We start from the raw sequence: 9,665 nt of genomic DNA on the forward strand, positions 1-9,665 counted from the left end.
TGAAGGGACCTCCGCTACAAGAAGACATTAATAGAAGGGGCTGCAAAACTGGTGCAAGGTCTTAAAGGGTATTCCCAAAATTGACTTTAATCACCTATTCACTGTGGAGGTGATAAAACTTTGGTAGGTGGGGGTCTCACTCATCAATCCTGAGAATGGGGGTCCCATGTACCCCTCGTCTTCTCAATGAAGGCTCATTGTAACCTCTGGCAGTGAGGAGGACATTGCATGGAGTGAAGGTCACGCATGTGCGGTGCTGCTCCATTCAGCTTCAATGGGACTGCCAGGGATAGAAGAGACCCATTAAAATGGATCAAATAGCACTGTGCATTTGCCACCATCACCCCATTCAATGTCCATGTTGCTGCAGGTGGGTGCAATGAAGTGGAGATGGGACACCGGTCCTGCATTCTCGGGATCGGTGAGACCCCCACCAATCAGACCTTTATCCCTTATCCTATGTATAGCTGTTAAAAGTCAATTTTGGAAATACCCTTTGAAACTGGTTGTAACAAGATCTAATGCTACCCCTTTCCACAGGATAGGGGATAACTTTATGGTCAGTGAGGGTCTGACCGCTTGGACCCCCACTGATCTTGAGAACAGGGATCCCAAAGGGTCTTGCATGAATGGAGCAGAGGTTGCTCAGGCACGCTGCTGCGCCATTCATTTTCATACTTGAAATTGCAGTATGAGACCTCTGAAATGAATGGAGGTAAGGCATGCATGCACTAGAGCAGCTGCATTCATGATGGGACCTTCAGGACCCTAATTTCTGAGGTTGGTGAAGATCCCAGCAGTCAGATCCCCATGATTATAAAGTTATCCCCTATCTTGTGGATAGGGGTAACTTTGTTTCTTGGCATCAGCCCTTTAAGGCAGTGTTCTCATCCCAGACAGTTATGGGATATCCAGAGGATAAAGTAGTCTGATAGGTGCAGGTCCTACCCCTAAGAGTTAGTACCCTCACCATTCCCAGTCCACACTTAACCTCTTAGTGATCAGCCTATATAGTGTTTTTATGTCCTGCAGCTGCGGGGTATGTATAAAGAGAGATCGCACGGTGATCTCCCTCCATACATCGTGGCTGACGGTTGTTAACCATTGCAGCTGTTGGACCTTTAAATGCTTCTGTCAATTCTGACAGCAGCATTTAAATCCCCTGAACGATCTTTGGCGATCCCGTAGCCCCCCCTCCCCCCCGTGCAATGAGACCGCAGGGAACTGTGCAGCTGTCATGGCAGCCGGGGCTTTCTGAAAGGCGTCCTTGTGGGGTGGCTTGATAGACTGCATGTCCCATCGCAATATGATGTAATGCTATAGCATTGCATCATACTGCAGCAGCGATCAAAGCATCGCAAGTTGTTGTCCCCTCTGTGGACTAAGAAAAAAAGTAAGAATAAGATCAATAAAGTTTTATTAATTATTAGAAAAAAGTAATGAAAAATTTTAAAAAAACAACATTTTGCCATATTTCTAATAAAAAAATATAAATAATAAAACAAAAATACATATTTGGTATCGTTGCGTCCGTAAAAGTCTGATCCATCAAAGTAACTCATTATTTACCCCGCATGATGAATGTCGTCAGAAAAAATAAAGAACTCCAGAAATGCGCTTTTTTTGGTCACCCTGTCTCCAAGAAAAAATAAAATCAAAATGTCATAAAAACGCAAACTACAGGACGTCCTGCAAAAATGAGCGCTGGCATAACTATGCTGATGGAAAAATGTAAAAGCTATTGTGCGCAGAAGATAGCGGCGGAAAATAAAAAGTAGCACAGCGAAAAAAGCCCTGAAGTTTGGTATCGTAGTAATCGTACTGACCCATAGAATAAAGTCATCATGTCAGTTTTGTTGCCGTTTGTGCGCCGTAGAAACAGGACGCACTGAAAAATGGCGGAATTTTTTTTTTCATTTTACTCCACTTAGAATTTTTTAAAAGTTTTTCAGTACATTATAGGGTACATTAAATATCACTATTTAAAAATACAACTCGTCCCGCAAAAAACAAGCGACGTTGATGGATAAATAAAGGAGTTACAATTTTTAAAAAGAGGGGGTGGGGGAAATGAAAATAGAAATAAACAAAAGGGCCGCGTCATTAAGGGGTGAATGTGGTGGCGAGAGTTGGTAGGGATGATGGGAATAGCCAAAACCTTTGCACCAAGTTATTTCCATTACTGCTATTTAAGTCAATGGGAGTTACACAAACAATGTAGCATAACTGTAGGACAGGAGTCCGAGGATGGGCTTTGCATGCTCAGTTGACTCCCTGTTCTCCTGCTGTGGAGGTTGGCGCATGGGCAGTGCAGCAGAGTCATATCCACAGTGAACTGCGTGTACATGCACACAGCCTGCAGACATGATTTCACTGAATTGTCAGTGCGTCAACTTCCACAGGTACCAGGTTACTATAAAAAGTTTCGGGACTAGAGATGAGCGAGTATACGCGCTAAAGGCAATTGCTTGAGCGAGCATTGCCTTTAGCGAGTACCTGCCCGCTCGAGACAGAAGGTTCGGGTGCCGGCGCGGGGGAGCCGTGAGTAGCTGCAGTCAGCAGGAGCGAGCTGGGGGAGAGAGGGAGAGAGAGAGCTCCCCTCCTTTCCGCCCCGCTCCCCCCCGCAGCTCCCTGCCCGCCGCCGACACCCGAACCTTTTGTCTCGTGTGGGCAGGTACTCGAGAAGCTTTCGGCACCGCCCAGTTGACTCAGAGATACTTTGCATACTGTGTGCAGTAGAATGTAAGTCAGTTTCTGTGCTTAATATGACATCAGCAATTTTGCCAAAAAACGTATTCCTAAAGCAATTCGCAAGCGGTATGCGTCACGCTGGGGGCTTAATGCAAAAAAATTGCCATTTTTGCAAAAAAAAAAAAAGACTATTGGGGATATTCACTAATGGTGTAGAAAAGTTGCTAAATTTTTTTGTGACTTTTATGCCCTCTGCGCTGCCTCTCAACTTTAATGGCCAGGACTTGTCAGGAGGGGACCAACTCATTTATGTATACTTTATCCCAGAAGCTGGTGTAAAATAAAAGTCTATACCAGCTCTTACCTGCCATAGAGGAGCAGACATTCGCCTAATACACGAGGAGCTGTGCGCTACTTCATATATTAGGCGCATCATGCAGCGGCGGAAATTATGCTAAGGGCGCCTACCCACTGGCGCTGCCGATTTTCGTGCTTGAAAAATGCAGCGTTTTCCGTGCCTTTTTTGCAGCGTTTTTCGCGCCTTTTTCGTGGCGTTTTTCGTTAATTTCCATTGACAATCATGGGTGCATTAAGAGAAAAATAAGGAGACATATGCAACTGACAGTTCCTATGTGAAAAATTGCAACGAAACGAAAAAAAAAAACCAAATGGACAAGAACACATTCTATGCTAATTGCTCTTCAGAAAAAACGCAAAACGCAATTTAGCATCGCAGGAAAACAAAAATCGCCAGTGGGTAGGCACCCTTAGACTGGTGTTGGAAAGGCCGGGCTTAGAAAATTTCCCTTTATGTGTGAAACCAAAGTAGGACTGTGTTTACACGGCTGAGAATAACACGCGGGCTCAGTGTGACTGCGAGATGGGCTAAATGGGTTCATTTACATGGGCGACTTTTTTTTGCAGCGTTGTTGTGATTTGGAAAAATTGTAGCGTAATCTATTTTTTGGGGCGAGCAAAAGAATTTTTTAATTGCATCGCCCTCGCATGCAGATGCGATTTTTATGCGAGTGTGATGCAATCTTTTTATCTTTCCTTTTAAAACACCATGCGATTTTCACGTGTGAGCAGCAATGTGATGCATTGTGCTTATGAAACGCATCGCGCTCGTGGTTACAATAACAAGTTTGCAAGCGTGATATCGGTGGGAGTTTTTCGGACTAATATCACACTCACCCATGTAAATATGGCTTAACCCCTTAGTGACGAAGCCTGTTTGCACCTTAGTGATAGAGCCATATCCAAGTGATTCTGACATTGTTTTTTCGCCACATATTGTACTTCATTTAGGTGGTAAAAATAGACCCATAGAATATGTGTATATTTATTAAAATCGCCAAAATTGGGAAAATATTTTAAAAATTGTCATTTTTTCACATTTTCAACTGTAATATCTCAAATATGTGCAAACATACTGTACATATTTTTGCTAAGATATATATTTCCATCTGTTCACTTTATTCTGGATGCACATTTGAAAAACTTTTTTTTTTTTTTTTAACCATTTAGGAGACGTACAAATTTAACATTAAATTATCAACGTTTTGAGGAACACTTTGTTTTCCTACACCAAGCCAAGATTGCAAAGGCTCATGAGTAGAGATGAGCGAGCACCAAAATGCTCGGGTGCTCGTTACTCGGGACGAAATTTTCGCGATGCTCGAGGGTTCGTTTCGAGTAACGAACCCCATTGAAGTCAATGGGCGACCTGAGCATTTTTGTATATCGCCGATGCTCGCTAAGGTTTCCATTTGTGAAAATCTGGGCAATTCAAGAAAGTGATGGGAACGACACAGCAACGGATAGGGCAGGCGAGGGGCTACATGTTGGGCTGCATCTTAAGTTCCCAGGTCCCACTATTAAGCCACAATAGCGGCAAGAGTGGCCGCCCCCCCTCCCAACAATTTTTACTTCTGAAAAGCCCTCATTAGCATGGCATACCTTAGCTAAGCACCACACTATCTCCAACAAAGCACAATCACTGCCTGCATGACACTCCGCTGCCACTTCTCCTGGGTTACATGCTGCCCAACCCCCCCCCCCTTAGCACGACCCAGTGTCCACAGCGCACACCAAAGTGTCCCTGCGCAGCCTTCAGCTGCACTCATGCCACACCACCCTCATGTCTATTTATAAGTGCGTCTGCCATGAGGAGGAACCGCAGGCACACACTGCAGAGGGTTGGCAGGGCTAGGCAGTGACCCTCTTTAAAAGGGGCGGGGCGATAGCCCACAATGCTGTACAAAAGCAATGAGAAATATAATCCTGTGCTACCGCCATCAGGAGCTGCACACGTGGGCATAGCAATGGGGAACCTATGTGCCACACACTATTCATTCTGTCAAGGTGTCTGCATGCCCCAGTCAGACCGCATTTTTTTATAAATAGTCACAGGCAGGTACAACTCCGCAATGGGAATTCCGTGTGCACCCACAGCATGGGTGGCTCCCTGGAACCCACCGGCTGTACATAAATGTATCCCATTGCAGTGCCCTGGACAGCAGAGCTAACGTCAGATTAAATGCAGGTGGGCTTCGGCCCACACTGCATGCCCCAACCTGACCGGGATTTTTAATTCATAGACACAGGCAGGTACAACTCCCTATTGTGAAGCCCCTGTGGACCGACAGCATGGGTGGGTGCCAGGAAGCCACCGGCGGTACATAAATATATCCCATTGCATTGTCCATCACAGCTGAGGTAATGTCATGTTTAATGCAGGTGGGCTTCGGCCCACACTGCATGCCCCAGTCAGACTGGGGTTCTTTAGAAGTGGACACATGCAGTTACAACTCCGTGTGGACCGACAGCATGGGTGGGTGCCAGAAACCCACCGGCGGTACATAAATGTATCCCATTGCAGTGCCCTGGACAGCAGAGCTAACGTCAGATTAAATGCAGGTGGGCTTCGGCCCACACTGCATGCCCCAGTCAGACTGGGGTTCTTTATAAGTAGACACATGCAGTTACAACTCCCTATTGTGAAGTCCGTGTGGACCGACAGCATGGGAGGGTCCCAGGAAGCCACCGGCAGTACATAAATAAATCCCATTGCATTGCCCAGCACAGCTGAGGTAATGTCATGTTTAATGCAGGTGGGCTTCGGCCCACACTGCATGCCCCAGTCAGACTGGGGTTCTTTATAAGTAGACACAGGCAGGTACAACTCCCTATTGTGAAGTCCGTGTGGACCGACAGCATGGGAGGGTCCCAGGAAGCCATAGGCGGTACATAAATAAATCCCATTGCATTGCCCATCACAGCTGAGGTAATGTCATGTTTAATGCAGGTGGGCTTCGGCCCACACTGCATGCCCCAGTCAGACTGGGGTTCTTTAGAAGTGGACACATGCAGTTACAACTCCGTGTGGACCGACAGCATGGGTGGGTGCCAGGAAGCCACCGGCGGTACATAAATATATCCCATAGCAGTGCCCAGCACAGCTGAGGTAATGTCATGTTTAATGCAGGTGGGCTTCGGCCCACACTGCATGCCCCAGTCAGACTGGGGTTCTTTAGAAGTGGACACAGATGCATTTACAACTCCCTGTGGACCCACAGCATGGGTGGGTGCCAGGAAGCCACCGGCGGTACATAAATATATCCCATTGCAGTGCCCAGCAGAGCTGATGTAACGTCAGCTTTAATGCAGGTGGGCAAAAAATTAATTGGATTACACTGTAGGCGAGGGCCCCCAGAAATTGGTGTACCAACAGTACTAATGTACCTCAGAAAAATTGCCCATGCCCAACCAAGAGGGCAGGTGAAACCCATTAATCGCTTTGGTTAATGTGGCTTAATTTGTAACTAGGCCTGGAGGCAGCCCAGTTAAAATAAAAATTGGTTCAGGTGAAAGTTTCAACGCTTTAATGAGCATTGAAACGTATAAAAATTGTTTACAAAAATTATATGACTGAGCCTTGTGGGCCTAAGAAAAATTGCCCGTTCGGCGTGATTACGTCAGGTTTCAGGAGGAGGAGCAGGAGGAGGAGGATGAATATTATACACAGATTGATGAAGCTAAAAGGTCCACGTTTTTGATGGTGATAGAGAACGATGCTTCCATCCGCGGGTGCAGCCTACGTATTGTTTAGGTATCGCTGCTGTCCGCTGGTGGAGAAGAGAAAACTGGGGAAATCCAGGCTTTGTTCATCTTGATGAGTGTAAGCCTATCGGCACTGTCGGTTGACAGGCGGGTACGCTTATCTGTGATGATTCCCCCAGCCGCACTAAACACCCTCTCTGACAAGACGCTAGCCGCAGGACAAGCATGCACCTCCAGGGCATACAGCGCGAGTTCAGGCCACGTGTCCAGCTTCGACACCCAGTAGTTGTAGGGGGCAGAGGCATCACGGAGGACGGTCGTGCGATAGACAGAAAGCTGTCAAAGGCCTTAGAGAGTGTTCCCCTGCCTGTGCTGTACATGCTGCCTGATCTCCGCGCCTCCCCTGCTACCTGGCCCTCGGAACTGCGCCTTCTGCCACTAGCGCTGTCGGATGGGAATTTTACCATCAGCTTGTCCGCCAGGGTCCTGTGGTATAGCATCACTCTCGAACCCCTTTCCTCTTCGGGTATGAGAGTGGAAAGGTTCTCCTTATACCGTGGGTCGAGCAGTGTGTACACCCAGTAATCCGTGGTGGCCAGAATGCGTGTAACGCGAGGTTCACGAGAAAGACATCCTAACATGAAGTCAGCCATGTGTGCCAGGGTACCTGTACGCAACACATGGCTGTCCTCACTAGGAAGATCACTTTCAGGATCCTCCTCCTCCTCTTCAGGCCATACACGCTGAAAGGATGACAGGCAAGCAGCATGGGTACCCTCAGCAGTGGGCCAAGCTGTCTCTTCCCCCTCCTCCTCATCCTCTTCATGCTCCTCCTCCTCAACGCGCTGAGATATAGACAGGAGGGTGCTCTGACTATCCAGTGACATACTGTCTTCCCCCGCCTCTGTTTCAGAGCGCAAAGCATTTGCATTTATGCTTTGCAGGGAACTTCTCAAGAGGCATAGCAGAGGAATGGTGACGCTAATGATTGCAGCATCGCCGCTCACCATCTGGGTAGACTCCTCAAAGTTTCCAAGGACCTAGCAGATGTCTGCCAACCAGGCCCACTCTTCTGTAAAGAATTGAGGAGGCTGACTCCCACTGCGCCGCCCATGTTGGAGTTGGTATTCCACTATAGCTGTACGCTGCTCATAGAGCCTGGCCAACATGTGGAGTGTAGAGTTCCACCGTGTGGGCAGGTTGCACAGCAGTCGGTGCACTGGCAGAGGAAACCGATGTTGCAGGGTGGCAGCGTCCATGTGGGACTTGCGGAAATGTGTGCAGAGCCGGCGCACCTTTCCGAGCAGGTCTGACAAGCGTGGGTAGCTTTTCAAAAGCGCTGAACCACCAAATTAAAGACGTGGGCCAGGCATGGCACGTGCGTGAGGCTGCCGAGCTGCAGAGCCGCCACCAGGTTACGGCCGTTGTCACACACGACCATGCCCGGTTGGAAGCTCAGCGGCGCAAGCCAGCGGTCGGTCTGCTCTGTCAGACCCTGCAGCAGTTCGTGGGCCATGTGCCTCCTATCTCCTAAGCTGAGTAGTTTCAGCACAGTCTGCTGACGCTTGCCCACCGCTGTGCTGCCGTGCCGCGCGACACCGACTGCTGGCGACGTGCTGCTGCTGACACATCTTGATTGTGAGACAGAGGTTGCGTAGGAGGAGGAGGAGGAGGAGGGTGGTTTAGTGGAGGAAGCATACACCGCCGCAGATACCACCACCGAGCTGGGGCCCGCAATTCTGGGGGTGGGTAGGACGTGAGCGGTCCCAGGCTCTGACTTTGTCCCAGCCTTCACTAAATTCACCCAATGTGCCGTCAGGGAGATATAGTGGCCCTGCCCGCCTGTGCTTGTCCACGTGTCCGTTGTTAAGTGGACCTTGGCAGTAACCGGGTTGGTGAGGGCGCCTACAATGTTGCGGGAGACGTGGTCGTGCAGGGCTGGGACGGCACATCGGGAAAAGTAGTGGCGACTGGGAACTGAGTAGCGTGGGGCCGCCGCCGCCATCATACCTTTGAAAACCTCCGTTTCCACAACCCTATACGGCAGCATCTCCAGACTGATAAATTTGGCTATGTGCACGTTTAACACTTGAGTGTGCAGGTGCGTGGTGGCGTATTTGCGCTTGCGCTCCAACGCTTGCGCTAGCGACGGCTGGACGGTGCGCTGAGAGACATTGGTGGATGGGGCCGAGGACAGCGTAGGTGAGGGTGTGGGTGCAGGCCAGGAGACGGTAGTGCCTGTGTCCTGAGAGGGGGGTTGGATCTCAGTGGCAGGTTGGGGCACAGGGGGAGAGGCAGCGGTGCAAACTGGAGGCGGTGAATGGCCTTCGTCCCACCTTGTGGGGTGCTTGGCCATCATATGTCTGCGCATGCTGGTGGTGGTGAGGCTGGTGGTGGTGGCTCCCCGGCTGATCTTGGCGCGACAAAGGTTGCACACCACTGTTCGTCGGTCGTCTGCACTCTCAGTGAAAAACTGCCAGACCTTTGAGCACCTCGGCCTCTGCAGGGTGGCATGGCGCAAGGGGGCGCTTTGGGAAACAGTTGGTGGATTATTCGGTCTGGCCCTGTCTCTACCCCTGGCCACCGCACTGCCTCTTCCAACCTGCCCTGCTGCTGCACTTGCCTCCCACTCTGAAGACCTGTCCTCAGTAGGCGTAGCAAACCAGGTGGGGTCAGTCACCTCATCGTCCTGCTGCTCTTCCTCTGAATCCTCTGTGCGCTCCTCCCTCGGACTTACTCCAATTACTACTACCTGAGTGATAGACAACTGTGTCTCATCGTCATCGTCCTACTCACCCACTGAAAGCTCTTGAGACAGTTGCCGGAAGTCCCCAGCCTCATCCCCCGGACCTCGGGAACTTTCCAAAGGTTGGGCATTGGTCACGACAAACTCCTCCAGTGGGAGAGGATTC

This window comes from Eleutherodactylus coqui, chromosome 1 (genome assembly GCF_035609145.1).
Source record: "Eleutherodactylus coqui strain aEleCoq1 chromosome 1, aEleCoq1.hap1, whole genome shotgun sequence".
Lineage (NCBI taxonomy): Eukaryota > Metazoa > Chordata > Amphibia > Anura > Eleutherodactylidae > Eleutherodactylus > Eleutherodactylus coqui.